The sequence below is a fragment of the Coffea eugenioides genome, chromosome 11, assembly GCF_003713205.1.
Source record: "Coffea eugenioides isolate CCC68of chromosome 11, Ceug_1.0, whole genome shotgun sequence".
Lineage (NCBI taxonomy): Eukaryota > Viridiplantae > Streptophyta > Magnoliopsida > Gentianales > Rubiaceae > Coffea > Coffea eugenioides.
The window spans coordinates 5,395,087-5,414,276 of record NC_040045.1 but is presented as its reverse complement, the minus strand read 5'-3'; the positions used below and the strand labels follow the sequence as shown (position 1 = coordinate 5,414,276).

At 33.1% G+C, this 19,190-nt stretch overlaps 1 long non-coding RNA gene across 1 annotated transcript; it reads left to right on the top strand.

The window, feature by feature from the left end:
* The first annotated feature begins 1,569 nt into the window (after positions 1–1,569).
* LOC113753644 lies at positions 1,570–3,593 on the top strand. Its single transcript, XR_003465051.1, has 2 exons — positions 1,570–1,890; positions 3,141–3,593. It is a non-coding gene; the product is annotated as an uncharacterized LOC113753644 (long non-coding RNA).
* Positions 3,594–19,190: the final 15,597 nt, after the last annotated feature.

Here is a 19,190-nt window from a genome sequence, read left to right as displayed (position 1 = left end):
GATTTAACAATTTTTTTTCAGACAAGACAGTCTTGACTTTTCATAAATGCCAACTTTAAATATTTTGAAATTGGCACTTGGCAAGGGATAAATTACTTATATTGGATTTTTTTTCCCTTTCAATCTGCTAGGCCCTACAACTATCCAAGTGCTTGTTGCTGTTGTTGAATCAGTCAGAATGAGCAATATCTTCCAGGTGATTTGAGAAGCAGTAGTAGTTTTACTATATTTTTTGTATGGTTATATTTTGAATATTCAGTTTTGTTTGGCATCTCCGGATGTAATGTGAGGATTAGACCTCCTTTGATTTGCCATGTATTATACGTCAAAAAAAAGTTATGATAGTTTGACTAAAAAAAAATTAGTACAGTAAAACCTCTATAAATTAATAACATTACAACCATATAAATTCTATTAGTTTAAAGAGGTCTTAATTAATTTATTAATTTATCAACTGTAATTATAATTCAAAGAAACACTCATTTTATTTTATTTTATAAAAATATGAATTATTTTATTAATAAAAGGAGGTTAAAAGTCTAAAGAATATAAACTAATCCATATCTACTTGATTTGCAAGCATAATTTAATTCTATTAATATCTTATATATATATATATATATATATATATACACACATACACACACATAACTGATGAAGCTAAGAATGATACAATAGCTTTGGATCCTGTTACATGAAAGGAAGTATCGAAGTATCAATAACTCTTCATAATTTCTTATTGCAATTTGAGAATTCAAGTCCAAAACTTTTAGATTCAATAAGAAAATTAGGGATGAAATTCACATAGACTTAAATTTTAAGAATAAACAAACAACAATAGACTAATATTTTAAGAAAATATAATATGTAATTTTAGTGAAGTATTAATTTATGATATGAATGGTACTAAAGGGTTATGTAAGGTTTTAAAAATTATTATCTTATTATTTGATCAAAATTATTAATTTCGATCATTAACTCAAATTGGAACCGAGAAAAATTATTATTAAATAAAGATTATTAATTTATCAAGTATTAATTTATAGACATTTTACTGTATCTCGTTTTGCCCACCGAGGAACTTGACTCCATGTTAATGCTCACGGTTGGCTTTGCAATTACAGCTTTCGTAGCAATGCTATATAACTTCAGAATGCTCGAGCTTTTCTTTAGCTAATAAATTCCTTAAAAATGCTAAGTTCTTGCTATTTTAGCTAACACTGGGAAATAGTAAGGCAAGAAAAATGATTTGCAGGAAAATAGATCTTGTATTTTTGGCTTTGTCTCGATTAGAGCTGTTAAGCGAAACGAGTAGCTCGAAAGCTCGTTAAGGCTCGGCTCGATAAGGCTCGAACTCGGCTCGTTAATTTCAATTAACGAGCCGAGCTCGAGCTCGAAAAATACTCGTTTAGTTATCGAGCCGAGTAAGCTCGAATTCTCTTCTTTATCGAGTAGCTCGGTTGAGCTCGACAAAGAAGGGTATTTTTGTCATTTTAGCAGTCAACAAGTAGAAATTTGGACTAGGGTTGATATTGCATATTGCATCGTTTCATTCTTCATTTCCGCCTCTCCCTCTCCGCTGCACCCCGCAACCAGTAACCCACAGCCGCACCCACAGCCCCGCAACGCCGCAGCTCCACAACCCGGCAGCCCCGCAACACCGCAACCCCGCAGCCCCGCAGCCCGCAACACCGTAACCCCGCAACCCACAGCCGCACCCACAGCCCCGCCACACTCCACAGCAAGCCGCACTCCACAGCCGCAACCCACAGCAACCTCTGCCTCCACCGCCGCCCACAGCCTCTGTTTTCTGCCATTAACAACCCCGTCCACCGCCAGGGCCAAAACCAGTCCAATTTGACTGGTTTCTCTAATCCTTCGTGATTTCTGGTAAGTCTCGTCTCTTTTCGTAGGTTAATTATACTGAATGACAAGAGTTCATTCTTGTCTCTTTTCTGGTTTTAGGTTTCATTGTTGCTTACGGTTCAAAAACTTAACATGTGATGTGAGAAGGACTTAAAGGTCTGGTGACCGTCTTCTACTTGCAAGGCTTTTAAGGATTTTGCATAATTTCTGTAATTTCTGTAATTTGCATAATCAATAATGACCCGTAATTTCTGTTCTGTACTAGTTAATTTTTTAATTTTGTAATGTTTTTACATTCCAAAACGGATAGCTTATACAATTTCAGAAAGAAGACCGTTGTCTTGAAAATCCAATTTAAGTTTGATACGCACAGACGTTATATTACACTTCAATTTTCTCTTTTTAATGTTTTTGACTGTATTAATTATGAAGAATCCAAAAATTTTGTCATTCAAATGCCAAGTTGGGTAGCATCATGTTATATGGGACTGTTATGTTAGTGCTTCAAAGCTAAAGCTGCCAAATTTGGTTTCCAATTAAGAGTTTTCATCTTAGAGTTTAACCTCAACTCTGCAAAGCCTCTCCAAAGGGTGGTTCATTTTTGACTCACAAAGCCTTACGGGCTTAATTTGGACAGCATACTTCTTTTTTTTTGGGTAAATTTTTGATCTTTTGAATGAAACATGTCAATGTTCGTGAGCTAACTGTTGCACTATCACAGGGATTGATTGGCCTTTCATTTCATTTCATTTCAATTTCAAAGTGTTTGATTAGTTTGATATTTTCGTCTTGGGGCCATTCATGTGTGTGTGAATTGAGTTAAATGAATTATTGAATGAATAATATAGGCACTAGCTGCATAGAGGGATGTTTGATTTTCTTTTTTTTCTTTTTTGTTTTGCTGTTTTCCTTTTCTTTTGCTTCCCATCGGGGGATCCACAAGACAGAAGCTAAACCTTGCCATGGGTGCATGACCACGTGAGAATGAGGATGGGATGATTTGGCAATTTTTTGTTCATGGCATTGCGCCTGCAGCACAGGCTGGCACCATTTACTTCTCTAGATAATTTCTCTATAGATGAAAATACTTCTCTGTCTACCTTTCTTCTTTTCCTCTTTTTTCAGGAGAAATGGAGAGTTAACTAATCTTATTTGTAGAGATTTATTCTGAATTCAGGTCTAATTGGCCACTAATATATACTCTACTAGTTATTTATTTTGGCAGCTCATTTTATCTTGCTAGGAGTTGTAACTTTCTTGTTTTCGTTTTGTAGGAACCACTCGATGTTTCCGAATCATCTACAATTGAAGAAATTGATCTTCCGGACATTTGAAGGCTGTTTTCTGGAATATGTGATGCTGTTTCTTGTGATTTGTAAAGCTGGACTTGTGAAGCTGTACTTTTTCTTGTGATTTCTGAAGGGGTTGTACTTTTTCTTGTCAGGTGTTTGAAGTTGGACAATTTTTAAGCTATGTAGCAGTGTTTTACATGGTTATTTGGCTGTAGTTTGTGCGTTTATTTGGCTGGACAAAACCTGTTATGGTATATTGGCTCTTATGAATGTTGTCTCGTATGGAATTAGACTGTAGTTTGTGTATTTGTTGACTGCAGCCCCTGGAGTTTGTGTTGTATGGATCATGGATGTTATGGTCTTATTTGTCTTGGATGAAATATGGTTAGAGTTTGTGTATTGTTGAATGTGAATGGCATTGGTTGCCAATCCTAATATTTTTTGTTGATTTTGGATAGCCTAAATCTGGATATGCTGGAGCAGGACTTCGTAATAACTGATTGTTGAATTTTGAAATCGAGCCTCAAAATCGAGTCTCGAGCTTCGAACTCGAGTCTAAAATCGAGCCTCGAGCTCGGATAGATATTTCGAGCTCGAGCTCGAGCTCGTTCGAGCCTGGCTCGTTTGTGATAAACGAGTCGAGCTCGAGCTCGAATTCGAGTTACATTTCCTTTTTTCGAGTCGAGTTCGAGTGCATATTATGGCTCGTTAGCGCTATCGAGCGAGCTCGAGCTTGGCTCGAATTCGTCACGAGTCGAGCTCGGCGTTCAGATACTCGGCTCAACTCGGCTCGATTAACAGCACTAGTCTCGATGCTTATATAGTGCAGACATGATGGTATGTCTATTGGCGCAGAAAATGAATCATGTCCATTCATTTATTCCTTATATAATCACAGCCGTTAGACTGGTGGTTTTTTTTTTCCCTCTTTACAAAAAAATAGCTACATTCATCAGAGCCAACAAACAAGGTGTTGCAGCCATAAATTAGTAAATCACAAAGTATATCAATATCAATTCACAACTAGAATGTCTAAGGTGACAATTAATTTTGAGGCTAATTAATTAGTATTGGCAGAGTAAGTCATACAATTAGAAAGGCTTAAATTGGCTCTAATGTTTGCAAGTGTAGTCAAATACTGAGAATTGCTTAACTGACAAGTTTAATTAGTAAGTAATTAGAAAAGCATAACATAACAATTAACTTGAAGGTCAAATAAACTTGCAAGTTTAGTTAGTAATTGCAAAGGCCTAAGGTTACATAAATTTATAAGACCAAATATCCTTCACAAGTTTACTCATTAATAATTAGTTACTTTGTAAGTACGAGCACTACACGAAATTTTTTTTTTTTTACAAGTATCATTAAAGTTCGGCGCAAAATATGAGTTTGATAAAATTATGAATATAAATTTATATGCGATCGCTACAAATAAATTTTAAAGTTACTAAACAGAATTATAGGTAAATATATACACTTCAATTTTGAAAATTTATGACACATTATTAGCAAATTTAACTCAAATTTTTGTGTATGAAACATTAAATTGATTAAACTTTTATCATTTTGTTTGTGTTACACATATAAATCTGTAAAAATTATGCTATACATTATTTCTAACTTTCATTTAGCTTGAACTATAAGCCATCATTCTTACACATAGTTTTAACTTTTTTTTCCAGAAAACAAAGTCATCATTCATGAGGTATAGCATGCTAAAAATTTGTTACATGTTGCATGGTTACTTAAAAATTGTAAGTATTTTTCAAGAATATTTTTGAAATGTGCAAAATACAAATTCATTAGACTTAGGATCACAGGTCGTAGTTTCCTGTACATTCTCTCTTTCTTGTTTACTTTTTCTTTCCATTAGTCCCATTTGCAACATGACCCTTCAAGGTCATTTGCGGTATTGCAATTAATGTGATATCACCAATTAGGAGTTGAAGTGAAATTTTCTCCCAATTCAACATCTTAGGATCTTAGGTTTGCATCCGTAGTTGACATCCAAAATGCAACAAGTTTTAAGGATTAGTGTGTACAAAAAAATGTACTACATCTCATAACAGTGTTGTACCAGGTGTAGGGTGGTGCTTAGGGCTAACACCAATGGTGCTTTGCAACATTACCAAAAGGACCTTTCTCCCTCACAATTGGACTTCTAAACCTATTTCTCTCATTCCAAAGGACATGTACGTAGTTGTTTAGGGACCATTTGGTGGTACTTGGGGATAACACCCCGACCTTTCTCCCTCGTAACTGGACTCCTAGACTTATTTTTCTCATTCCATTTGGTAATGTTCCTATTTTTTCGTTTTTGATCTTTACTATGAACGAAAAAGACCGTTTGGTTTATTTTAGATAGTACGTTTGGCACACTCTACGTATATGCTTATTTCAAAGATATATAATTGATTATCCTTTTTTTAAATAAGTTATTATATGTAGAATCATGTCAGAACATATATGTATTTTTTTTTTCAGAAATCTATAAATACTACTCTTTTTTATTTATGAAATTATTATATTTTAAATCATCGAAGGGAAAAAGAGGGAAGTTTGAAAACTAACTTTAAAAGATATTTTTTGTATCATAAATTGTTTACTCCAAAAGGAACCTCTGCCATTATATATAGTATAGATGGTAAAAAAGAACCTCTCCCATTTTATATAGTATATTATATATATATATACATATATATATGGTAAAAGAAAATAGGAGTATATTTTGTTGGACAAGATTGTTGTGTGAGAAAAAAATGATTAACGGGACTTAAACTTAGTGCACAATTAAGAGTTGGCTGGGCTTCGGTTAACTTAGACTCAACCCAAAGGAAGCCCAACCCAAATGATAATATCAAATTCAAATAATCCATATCTTTAATACTTGTTCAAGTTCCAAACTAATAAAATTTTATGAAAAATTTGTGTATTTGTTAATAATGTTTATCTTAAAGAACTAACATTTTAACTGTATAATATATGTTTTAAAAATAAATCTATATAATAACTATATAAACTTGTTGTGCTTTACTTATCAGATAAACATTTTAGAAACCTAAATATCTATAATTTTATAACAAAGAAAAAAAATCAAGCTTACGCAATTTTTGCCGAAAGCCCATTTTGAAAAATGGGCCTAGATGGGCCTATTAATGTGTGAGTTAGAACTTGTCCAATTCAGGCGAATTAATGAGATTTAGCCCTTGTTTTTGGTTTGGGCTCGCCTAAGCTTATGTTTATAAATGTTTCTCTTTTTTACGATACATGAACAATTGAAACAAATACTGTTATTTGTTTTTTTTTTTTTTGAATTTCACAATCAAAATAGAAAAACACGAAACATAAATGTCACCAAACGAGAAGGGTTTTGTTTTTCAAATTAAACCTTCTGCAAAAATGTTTTTAATTTATATTTCCTCCATTCTATTGAAAGTGGCATGCTTTCTATTTTGGAATATTTCAAAATATTCATCATGTTATCAAAGTCAAAATTACTTTTGATCTGTTTTTTCAATGTTGTCCCCAACTTTATCTATATTTCATACTAAATTCAAAATTGAATTTTGAATTTTCAAGGATAACTTTAGAAACAAATCCATTAACGTCACGATCAAGTGACTATTCTTAAAAAGTTGGAAGGAGTAATTTGATGCATCAAAAATCCAATAATGAGAGGATTCACATATTTTTAGTAAAACAACTTTTTTCTACACTATTGGTGGGCCCACAATTCGCCTGCATTCAAAATTTTCCCATTTTTGGACCTTTTCTTTTGCAACCCAAACAATTCGCATCCTTTGCATGGTGTCCAGAATGTTAAATGCATAGATGCCTAGAATTTTATACAGAAGTCTTATCCTATCAAATTAATAATTTCACAAAACCCTTTTGAGGTATAACATAATTGCGAAAGCTAGCATCCAATAATTACGGAGAGTCACACTGATCAGCTCTCCTGTTTTAATACTTACATGAACAAACCCAAGTATTGCTTTTAACTTTTCTAAAATACGCTTGCATGTCTACAAAAGCGAAGAAGGACAAGTTCAACCATCAAACTTCTTCAAAACTTATTTCAAACATAATATATAACCATCGATTTTATCGCTCTTTGATGAAATATAATAACTCTAAAATTATATGTTATTACTGATTATGTGCAGTTTTATATCAGAGGTTTTTGCAACAATTTTCAAGAGCTTTTTGCCATTTAGTTGGTATAATTGCAGGATAATTGAGCTTAGTGTCCTCTTAAGTTTTTGGCGAATGAAGTACCGAAAAGGAAAGTGTGCGCTGTTCAATGGTCAATTTCTGTTGGTGAAAGTTGAAATGTGGAGCCTTGTTTCATGGTCGACCCAAGCTGTTGATCATTCTGAACTGGAGCCCAAATTTCATGGGCTTGGAAATCCAGAAAATACTGCAAATCTTTATTAAGTGTGTTTGGATATAGTACAGCTTTTGGTGTTAAAAATACTTTTAGCAAAAGTTCAAATTTAGTGCTTTTAGAATAGTTTTTATATTTTAAATAATAACATCATTAAATTTAATCATTTTATCCTATATTATGAACTAAATAAAGAGATAAATACGTTTAAAAAATTATACATTATCCAATATAACAAGTACTTATTGAACTTTGTATCCAAACAATACACTTAAAAGCACTCAAAAACTTAATAAGTGCTTTTTATTAAAAGCTCTATTGGTGAAGTACTTTTTAATAAGTTACTATAATCCCAAACGGGCCTTGAAAATATAAAAATTAAGTAGAAAAATATGTTTATGATGCAAGTGAAATATTATATGTGATAACTTAACTATCCAAACATGCCCATATCTGTAGTTGTAAATTGAATTACTGTGATTCAATAATGACTTCAAGCCTGATAGAGTAAAAGAAATCCCTTTTTTTATTTAAATATCTACTTTATGGCCTTGTGAGAAAAATGAAATGTTTTCCATAGTTATTAAATCCGATCCAAGGAGGAACTCGTAGAAAGAGATAGGTCAACGAGTTATTGGTTCAACAAATGGATGAATGGTCCAACCGGTGGGTCACTAAATATACTTAAATATTATGTTTCATAATTTTTGATATGGTTCAAACTATAATAATAAATGCCATGGTAAATGCTCAATTAGTCTAATTTATTATAGAATCATTAATTCTTATAGGAATTAACAAAACCTGAATTTAATTAGTAATCCACCAAACTTCAACTACAAAATTTTATTTAAGTGCAATTATCTAGTTTATTTACGAATTTTAAGTGCAAAAGGTTATTAGGAATGATATTTGCCTTTAAAATGAATTGTGTAATATATTATTTTTTAAAATCCATTTCATAATTTATAGAGTTTGGGGAATAATAAAATTTATTTAAAAAATTCCAAATAATTTGAAGAAATAAAATAAGAATAAAAGTCTAATATATAATATAAGAAGGACTAAACAATCAACAAATGAGTTGTTGGTCCAGTGGTGATTACACTTACTTGTACACATGAGATCTCATGTTCGAACTAGAACTGCAAACAAATCGATCCGCTAGCGAGCAGTTCGAGCTAACCAAGTCAAATTCGAACTAAAAAATACTCAACCCGTTAGCTCACGAATCGGCTCGAGTGTGTGTATATATATATATATATATTAATTTTAATAGTAAAATTACATATATTTCTCTAATATTTTGATATTTGTTAAGAAAAATATTATTTTATTTATGTTTATTTTTTTAAACTCGAGCTCAACTCAATTTGAGCTGAACTCGAGATCGAGGTTTAAATTGGCAGTTCCTCGAGCTCGAGCTCAAGTTCGATCTTGATAAAACTAAGTCAAGACTTGTTTCGATTATGCCAAATCTCGACTTAATTCGATTCATTTACAATCCTAGTTCGAACTATCACTTTAGCATCTTCTCAAAATTTTTCCCACAACAACATGTAAACCGCGTTCCTTACAAAATCAGCCGGTTCATCGAGTTGACTGATTCAACCGCCGGTCTGTTGACAAGTCAACGGTTTAATTGCTTAAACAATCTAATTAAAGACCCAATTCGGCTCAATTGTCAGTTCACCGAGTTAACCGGTTGAACTGCCGGATTGGACCGAGTTTAATAACACTGATATTTTCAATACAACACATGATTTTTACAATCATTAATTGCAACAGAAATTGGAATTTAACTATTCTTTAATATTCAATATTCATTCTCTATTTCCTCAAAATTCCCACAATTTTTTTTAGTGTAAGTGTGGGTCTCGAACGTGAGACCCCTCACACACCTTCCAACAATTTCATCCCCCCCCCCCCCCCCAAAAATTCTCACAAAATTTGTACCTTACTAATTAAATTATTTCTAAAATTTGAAATAAATTAAAAGCTAACATATATATGCACCGAATTAACTCCAACAGCGAAGGGCAAGTTACTTAAAGCGGATTGCATCTGGCATTGATGGAACTGTAAGAATCCACCAACATTGGGTACTAGCAGACGTATCCCCCACCCGTTTTTCAGCATATAACTATTATACCTACAGAATATTGTGCACTTACTATTAGAAAAACTATTTAATCAAATGACATATTAGTTTTCTTTGTGTTTTGGTGTTTAACAGCAGACGGAACGAAGGGCATTGAAGTTTGTGTAAATTTTTTTTGGGTCAAAGATTCCCTGTGTTTTTTTTCTTTATTACTAGCTTAAAACGTCCTTAAAAATTAGAAAATCACAATGTTGGCATCCTGTGAATTAGATATATGGAATATGCTTACATACCTTACAACTTAGTTGGATGCGACTAATTCTAAAAATTTGTTGGAAAAGTTAATCTTAAAGTTATTTCACTTTTATCGAAAATTAACCGGTCTAAATTGATTAACTCATCTAGGAATTTACTCAAATATGTAGTAAAAAGTATTCCATTTTGTATGTAAGGTATTTTTTTAAAATTGGAAGATCATATTATATTCATGTGGAGTTTATTAGAAGAAAGATCTTTTTTTTTTTTTTGATAATAGTAGAAGAAAGATCTTTGATTAGATAAATTAGTTAGGAACTAAGAAATTCGGATAGTTTTGAATAGTTACATAATATACAATGTGGTGTTACTTTCTGTACAACTTGTTAGTAACTTTTAAACACGGTCAATGTCGATTTTGTGATATTATATTTTTTGTAACATTCATGTGAAATTCAATTAAAGTAAGATCTTTGATTACATAAATTAATTAAGATTTAACTTTTGATTGTTGCTTATTAAAAAAAATTTGGATGCATTTAAGTGGTTAAAAAACAAATAACGTGTTAGTACTTTTCTTTACAAAATGTTATTAATTTTTACACACGATCAATGTACATTTTGTGATATTGAAATTTTTGTGATGCTCGTTTCAACTAAAAAAATTAACAATAAAGATGACTTGTAAGGTTCGGATAATGTTAAAGAATAATAAACACATTCAATAAATAAGATTTACCCAAAGTTTATGCTACAAAAGTGGTATCTTTTTCATAACATTAAAAGTATATACACAAATTTTAAAAAGAAATCTTAGCAAAAATAAACTACTCTGCCATGTTATTATGTTAAGTAGGATGATTTTGTGTATAAAAAAAAAAAAGAGAAAGTATTAGATTGAAAGCCAGCAAATTACACTACATCACATGGCCACTAAAATATGTTCTTATAAGGTACTTTTTTGTATATAATCAAAGCATATATCAGATATATATATATATATATATATATATATGTGTGTGTGTGTGTGTTTTTTCTAGTGAAAATATTGTCTTTTGCACAATTTTAATTTACATTTTTTGCTACCTTTTTGTAACGTCAAAAAATAAGTAACAGGCAGAACATGCCCTTCCTATGTGCACATATATTCATGCCGATGTGCATAACTCGTTATCCATGTAATGTTAATGTCTATGCCTCCTTTTTTTTTTTTGTGACGGTAGACACTAAATTTTATTATTTTTTCTTCATTTTGATTCCTATTTTTTCTTCATTTTAATTAAATTCTATTTATTTTAATTTATTTTGTGTCATTTCTATTTCTTGATAAAAATCACTTTTTTTAGAAAAATCGAAAACAAAAAGAAAACAAAACAAAACAAAAGCAGAAAAGAAAGAAAACAAAAATCAAAATTAGTTTTTTTTAAAAAAAAAAAGAACTGCCACTCATGGCTTCGTACTGTCGCACGCGCGCTTCATCTTCATGGCTTCGTACCTGGTATGAAGCCATGAACGGGGTCATGGTACAAAAATTTTGCAGAGGCCATTTTTGGCATTCAAATCCACTTGTTTTTGTTTTTTCCTTTCCCCCAACCCTTTGTTGTCAAAGTGGCAAATAACAACGTTAGCAATTGTAATTTAGATTGCTTGAGTCGTGCTAAATAGCACTGTCCTAAGAAACTATTTCAGGGTATTGAAATGTTTTCCCAGGATTAAACAAGCCTTCCTCTTGTCGTCTGGCAAGAAGGATTAGAACCAGCAAATCTTTTAAAACCAGCAGTAGAACAAGAAAAGAAAAAGAATAAAAAGATGAGATGGGGTGGAGAAATATTGGAAGTCTAGTGTTCCATCTGTCACACTGGCCTTGGTAGTGCTTGGTATTTATAGGCTTGAGAAGTGTACATCAGATGCAGGGAAATTTTAAAACGTGCTTGGGTTTGGAGATAAGATATGATTTTCCACTAACAAAGGAATCTGCTGGAGTCTTGCAAAAAATTAGGAAACGTGGAAAAAGTTGATAGCCACAGAGAAGACTCTCAATCAAGTCTTCTGACGTTGCTAACAGCTAATAGGATATCTATTGGTTTTATCCCTGGAAGAAGCTTGCAACGGAAATAAGAAAACTCATGAAACCAATCGGGAGATAACTTTTGAAAGAGTCAAACTTCTAACGAACCAATAATTCGTTTGATGAAAATCTGATTCACTTTACCATGCACATAGAACAAAGAAAACGTGGAAAAAATCTTTTGAAATATTATTTACAACAATCTCCCACCTATTTCAAAAGATTTTTGGATAAGAAATAAGAAAAGAATCTGCTAGATTTGTTTTGGGTTTAATGCAATTAGTTTGGTGTCTTTTAGACTATGAACCAAACTTAGATTAATAAGACATGATTTACATATTTGTTGGTGAAATGTGAATTTCTATGAACCAACAATTCTTGCTATATAACAGCGGTCTTATCAATCACATTGTACTCCATAATTTGCTGTTCATTGCAATTTTGCGCCTTTAGGCCATGCGCCTGCCTGGATTTTCATGAGAGCTCTAAAGATTTGGCCAAAAAATCTTGTAGGAGCGGCCCCATTCCACTCTCATATAGGTGAATTTATCAAGTGTATATTGCTATAGATACACCTCCCTAAAGGGATATAAATTCATGAAGAGTTTTAAACTCAACCTCACAACTACTAGCAGTCAAAGCACTTATCTCAGTAGGGAATATAATTTTTAGTGCTTCAAAGTCAATATTGACTTGTTATTACCCCTATGAACCTACTTCCTGGGATCACCAATCACATAGGTTGGGTTACCATATCTATTGACAATCGTTGGCTTAAGTCCCATTTCTTTTGTAGTTTGAAGAATCAATTTTCTTCCTACAAGTTTAGTCAGAGGATCGGTCAAATTCAACTCTGACTTCACATAATCAATGGAAATAATTCCATCTCTAAGCAGCTGCTTTACGACATCATGTCTCAATCTCATGTGTCGACTTTTACAATTATACGATTTATTTTTAGCAATAGCAATAGCCGCTTGACAATCACAGTGTATAGGCACGGGAGGCGACATATCCTTAATTGGTGGAATATTGGTTAAGAAATTTCTTAACCAATCTGCCTCAGAACCAATCAACTCCAAAGCTATGAACTCCGATTCCATAGTTGACCGAGCAATAATTGTCTGTCTAGCTGACTTCCATGCTACTGCACCACCACCAAGGGTGAACACATATCCACTGGTGGATTTTGTATCATTTGAATCAGAGATCCAATTAGCATCACTGTAACCCTCTAATATAGTGGGAAATCCACTATACAGGATACCAGAATTCATGGTACCTGTCAAATATTTCATTAGTTTGACTAATGCAAACCAATGCTCACGATTGGAATTGTGAGTATATCTACTCAGTCTACATACAGCATAAGCTATATCCGGTCTAGTGAAATTCATCAGATGTATCAGACTCCTAATAATCTGAGCATATTTAGACTGAGCAATTGGGCCACCATTATTTTTCTTTAATTGAGTGTTAGCGTCATAAGGAATACTCACAGGTCTCACATCATAATTTTCAAACTTTCTAAGAAGTCTCTCTGTATAATATTCTTGTGACAACAATATACCATCACCTCTCCTTATGATTTTAACACCCAATATCATTTTGGCTTCACCCAGATCTTTCATATCAAAATTAGAAGACAAAAATATTTAGTACTATTTACAATACTTAGACTGATACCAAATATAAGCATGTCATCTACATACAAACTGATTATCACATATTGATCATTCATAACTTTGACATATACACATTTATCCACTTCTACAGATGAGAATCCATCGTTCATCAATACTTGATCAAATTTCTCATGGCACTGTTTAGGAGCTTGTTTTACGCCATAAAGAGATTTAATTAATTTACAAACCTTATTTTCTTGTCCAGATACAATACATCCCTCAGGTTGAAACATATAAATTTCTACTTCTAAATCACCATTTAAAAAGGCTGTTTTGACATCCATTTGATGAATAATAAGTTTATGGATAGAAGCTAAAGCAAATAAAACTCGAATAGACGCAATTCTTGTTACTGGTGCAAATGCATCAAAATAGTCAATATTTTTTTTTTGAAAATCCTTTTGCTACTAAACGAGCTTTCTACTTTTTCATAGAGCCATCAGAGTAATATTTTCTTTTAAAAATCCATTTGCAACCAATAGGTTTTGCACCAGGAGGTAAGTCCACCAAACTCCAAGTTTTATTTGACAAGATAGAATCAATTTCAGAATTAATTGCTTCTTTCCAAAATTTACAATCAGGGGAAGAAATAGCTTCGGAGTATGTTAAAGGATCATTATCAACAAGAAAAGTTTGAAAATCATTTCCATAAGAAAATTCTTTTCTTGGACTTTTACTCCTTCTTAATTCCTCATTCAGAATTATTTCTCTATTTATTTCAACAGGTGCATGAGAAATTTTACTAGACAATGGAAAAATATGTTCAAAAAATTTAGCATTCTTTGTCTCAATAATTGTATTACAATCAAGCACATCACTTTTTAAAACAAGAAATCTATATGCAGCACTATATTCAGCATATCCAATAAACATACAATCAGAAGTTTTGGAACCTAATTTTCTTTTCTTAGGTTCAGGCAACAATACTTTAGCAAAACATCCCCATACTTTTAAATATTTCAAATTTGGTTTATAACTTTTCCATAACTCATAAGGAGTTTTGCCAGTTTTCTTATGAGATATCCTATTTTGTAAGTGGCATGCAGATAAAATAACTTCTCCCCATAAATTATCAGAAGCATGAGAGCTAACTAACATAGAATTCATCATTTCTTTTAATGTTCTATTTTTCCTTTCAGCTACCCCATTAGATTCTGGTGAGTATAGTGGAGTTATTTCATGTATAATGCCTTCACGTTCACAAAAATTATCTAAGGCTAAATATTCACCTCCTCTATCCGATCTAATTCTTTTTATCCTTTTATTAAGTTGATTTTCTACTTCAGTCTTGTAAGATAAAAAAACATTATGAGTATCATCTTTATTTCTAAGTAGATAAAGCTTAGTGTATCTAGAGTAATCATCTAAAAAGGTAACATAATATTTTTTCCCATCTCTAGTCATAGTTTGTTTTAAGTCACCTAAATCTGTATGAATTAAACTTAACAGTTCAGTTTTTCTTTGGACAGATATACAACTTCTCTTTGTTAATTTTGTTTCTGCACATATCTCACATTTATCCATTTTATCATTAACACCAGAAATCAGGCCACCAGATTGCATTTTCTTTATATAACTCATATTAACATGTCCTAATCTTGCATGCCATAAAGAAATTGAATCAATAATATAAGCAGAAGAAGCATTCTCATTGATCACATTGGAAATGTTAAGTACAAAGAGTCCATGATTACAATAGCCCTTACCCACAAATACATTATTTTTTGTCATTATAATCTTTCCAGATTCAAATGACACTTTCACTCCAACTTTTCCTAACAATGCTACGGAAACCAGATTTGCCCGAATGTTGGGCACATGCAGTACATCATTGAGAGTCAAAGTTTTTCCTGAAGTGAGTTTCAAGAATACTTTGCCCTTACCCAGAACATTAGCAGTTCGTGAGTCACCAAGGTAGACTACTTCCTCATTATCCCCTATAGGAATATAGGAGGAAAATGCTTCTCGATTTGCACATATGTGCCGAGTAGCCCCAGAGTCTACCACCCACTTTTTGACATTGGCTGCAATGTTCACTTGAGAGATGACAGCAGCAATTATATCATCTCCTTCGGTTACGGGCACCTTAGGGGGATTACCATTTGCTTTGTCACCTTTATTAAATCTGCATTGGACTGCATAATGTCCTAGTTTTCCACAATAAAAGCAATTGCCTTTCTTCTTCTTAAAGTTGGGATTGTTAGGCTTGAAATTAAAATTTTTTGACTTGTAATTCTGGGATTTATTGGCGTACCTTTTATTATTGCTTTGGACTAGATTGGCTTTGTAAGCCATCTCCTTTGCCTTGGTAGCTCTCAACTCCCTTTTGTTTGAATCCTCAATGAGAATGTGCTTCACGAGCTCATCCATGGTATAATTTTTCTCCTTGTGTTTCAATTTATTTTTATAGTCGGCCCATGACTCCGGTAGCTTTTCAATCAGCATGCCTGCAGCGAATTTCTCAGGTAGATTGATGTCTTCATTTTTCAAGTCCTCTAGCAGCATTTGATACTCGGTGCTTTGAATTTTCATCTCCTTGTCATCAGTCATTTGCTATTGGTTGCATTTTCCAACGACGAATTTTTGCTTGGTTGCATCTTCGACAGTAAACTTTGTTACCAAGGCTTCCCAAATTGCCTTGGCTTCTTTGCTGCTACAGTAGACATCAAATAATTCATTAGAGAGTGTTTGAAGGATAGTGTGTCGGCATACCTTGTTGGCGTATTGCCATGATTCTTGAGTCTTGGCATCCGTAGTTGCAAAAGGTTGACATTCAGTGAACGCATAAGCTACTCCATGGATGTCAAGTAGAGAGTGCACACGTTCTTGCCATCTTTTCAAATTTTCATTGGCGAAAATTTCGATTTTTGATACATCTGGAAAGGGTGTGGCGAATGGTAGTGCCACTGCAACAGTTGCTGATGAAGGCTGTGGGGCGCTAACATTGTCAAATGCCATAGTTTCTTAGATTGTTGTCAAAGTGGCAAATAACAACGTTAGCAATTGTAATTTAGATTGCTTGAGTCGTGTTATATAGCACTGTCCTAAGAAACTATTTCAGGGTATTGAAACTTTTCCCCAGGATTAAAAAAGCCTTCCTCTTGTCGTCTGGCAAGAAGGATTAGAACCAGCAAATCTTTTAAAACCAGCAGTAGAAGAAGAAAAGAAAAAGAATAAAGAGATGAGATGGGGTGGAGAAATATTGGAAGTCTAGTGTTCCGTCTGTCACACTGGCCTTGGTAGTGCTTGGTATTTATAGGCTTGAGAAGTGTGCGTCAGATGCAGGGAAATTTTAAAACGTGCTTGGGTTTGGAGATAAGATATGATTTTCCACTAACAAAGGAATCTGCTGGAGTCTTGCAAAAAATTAGGAAACGTGGAAAAAGTTGATAGCCACAGAGAAGACTCTCAATCAAGTCTTCTGACGTTGCTAACAGCTAATAGGATATCTATTGGCTTTATCCCTTGAAGAAGCTTGCAACGGAAATAAGAAAACTCATGAAACCAATCAGGAGATAACTTTTGAAGGAGTCAAACTTCTAACGAACCAATAATTCGTTTGATGAAAATCTGATTCACTTTACTATGCACATAGAACAAAGAAAACGTGAAAAAAATCTTTTGAAATATTATTTACAACAATCTCCCACCTATTTCACAAGATTTTTGGATAAGAAATAAGAAAAGAATCTGCTAGATTTGTTTTGGGTTTAATACAATTAGTTTGGTGTCTTTTAGACTATGAACCAAACTTAGATTAATAAGACATGATTTACATATTTGTTGGTGAAATGTGAATTTCTATGAACCAACAATTCTTGCTATATAACAGCGGTCTTATCAATCACATTGTACTCCATAATTTGCTATTCATTGTGATTTTGCGCCTTTAGGCCATGCGCCTGCCTGGATTTTCATGAGAGCTCTAAAGATTTGGCCAAAAAATCTTGTAGGAGCGGCCCCATTCCACTCTCATATAGGTGAATTTATCAAGTGTATATTGCTATAGATACACCTCCCTAAAGGGATATAAATTCATGAAGAGTTTTAACTCAACCTCACAACTACTAGTAGTCAAAGCACTTATCTCAGTAGGGAATATAATTTTTAGTACTTCAAAGTCAATATTGACTTGTTACTACCCCTATGAACCTACTTCCTGGGATCACTAATCACATAGGTTGGGTTACCATCTCTATTGACAATCGTTGGCTTAAGTTCCATTTCTTTTGTAGTTTGAAGAATCAATTTTCTTCCTACAGGTTTAGTCAGAGGATCGGTCAAATTCAACTCTGACTTCACATAATCAATGGAAATAATTCCATCTCTAAGCAGCTGCTTTACGACATCATGTCTCAATCTCATGTGTCGACTTTTACAATTATACGATTTATTTTTAGCAATAGCAATAGCCGCTTGACAATCACATTGTATAGGCACGGGAGGCGACATATCCTTAATTGGTGGAATATTGGTTAAGAAATTTCTTAACCAATCTGCCTCAGAACCAATCAACTCCAAAGCTATGAACTCCGATTCCATAGTTGACCGAGCAATAATTGTCTGTCTAGCTGACTTCCATGCTACTGCACCACCACCAAGGGTGAACACATATCCACTAGTGGATTTTGTATCATTTGAATCAGAGATCCAATTAGCATCACTGTAACCCTCTAATACAGTGGGAAATCCACTATACAGGATACCAGAATTCATGGTACCTGTCAAATATTTCATTAGTTTGACTAATGCAAACCAATGCTCACGATTGGGATTATGAGTATATCTACTCAGTCTACATACAGCATAAACTATATCCGGTCTAGTGAAATTCATCATATGTATCAGACTCCTAATAATCTGAGCATATTTAGACTGAGCAATTGAGCCACCATTATTTTTCTTTAATTGAGTGTTAGCGTCATAAGGAATACTCACAGGTCTCACATCATAATTTTCAAACTTTCTAAGAAGTCTCTCTGTATAATATTCTTGTGACAACAATATACCATCACCTCTCCTTATGATTTTAACATCCAATATCATTTTGGCTTTACCCAGATCTTTCATATCAAAATTAGAAGACAAAAATATTCAGTACTATTTACAATACTTAGACTGATACCAAATATAAGCATGTCATCTACATACAAACTGATTATCACATATTGATCATTCATAACTTTCACATATACACATTTATCCACTTCTACAGATGAGAATCCATCATTCATCAATACTTGATCAAATTTCTCATGCCACTGTTTAGGAGCTTGTTTTAGGCCATAAAGAGATTTAATTAATTTACAAACCTTATTTTCTTGTCCAGATACAATACATCCCTCAGGTTGAAACATATAAATTTCTTCTTCTAAATCACCATTTAAAAAGGCTGTTTTGACATCCATTTGATGAATAATAAGTTTATGGATAGAAGCTAAAGCAAATAAAACTCGAATAGACGCAATTCTTGTTACTGGTGCAAATGCATCAAAATAGTCAATATTTTATTTTTGAGAAAATCCTTTTGCTACTA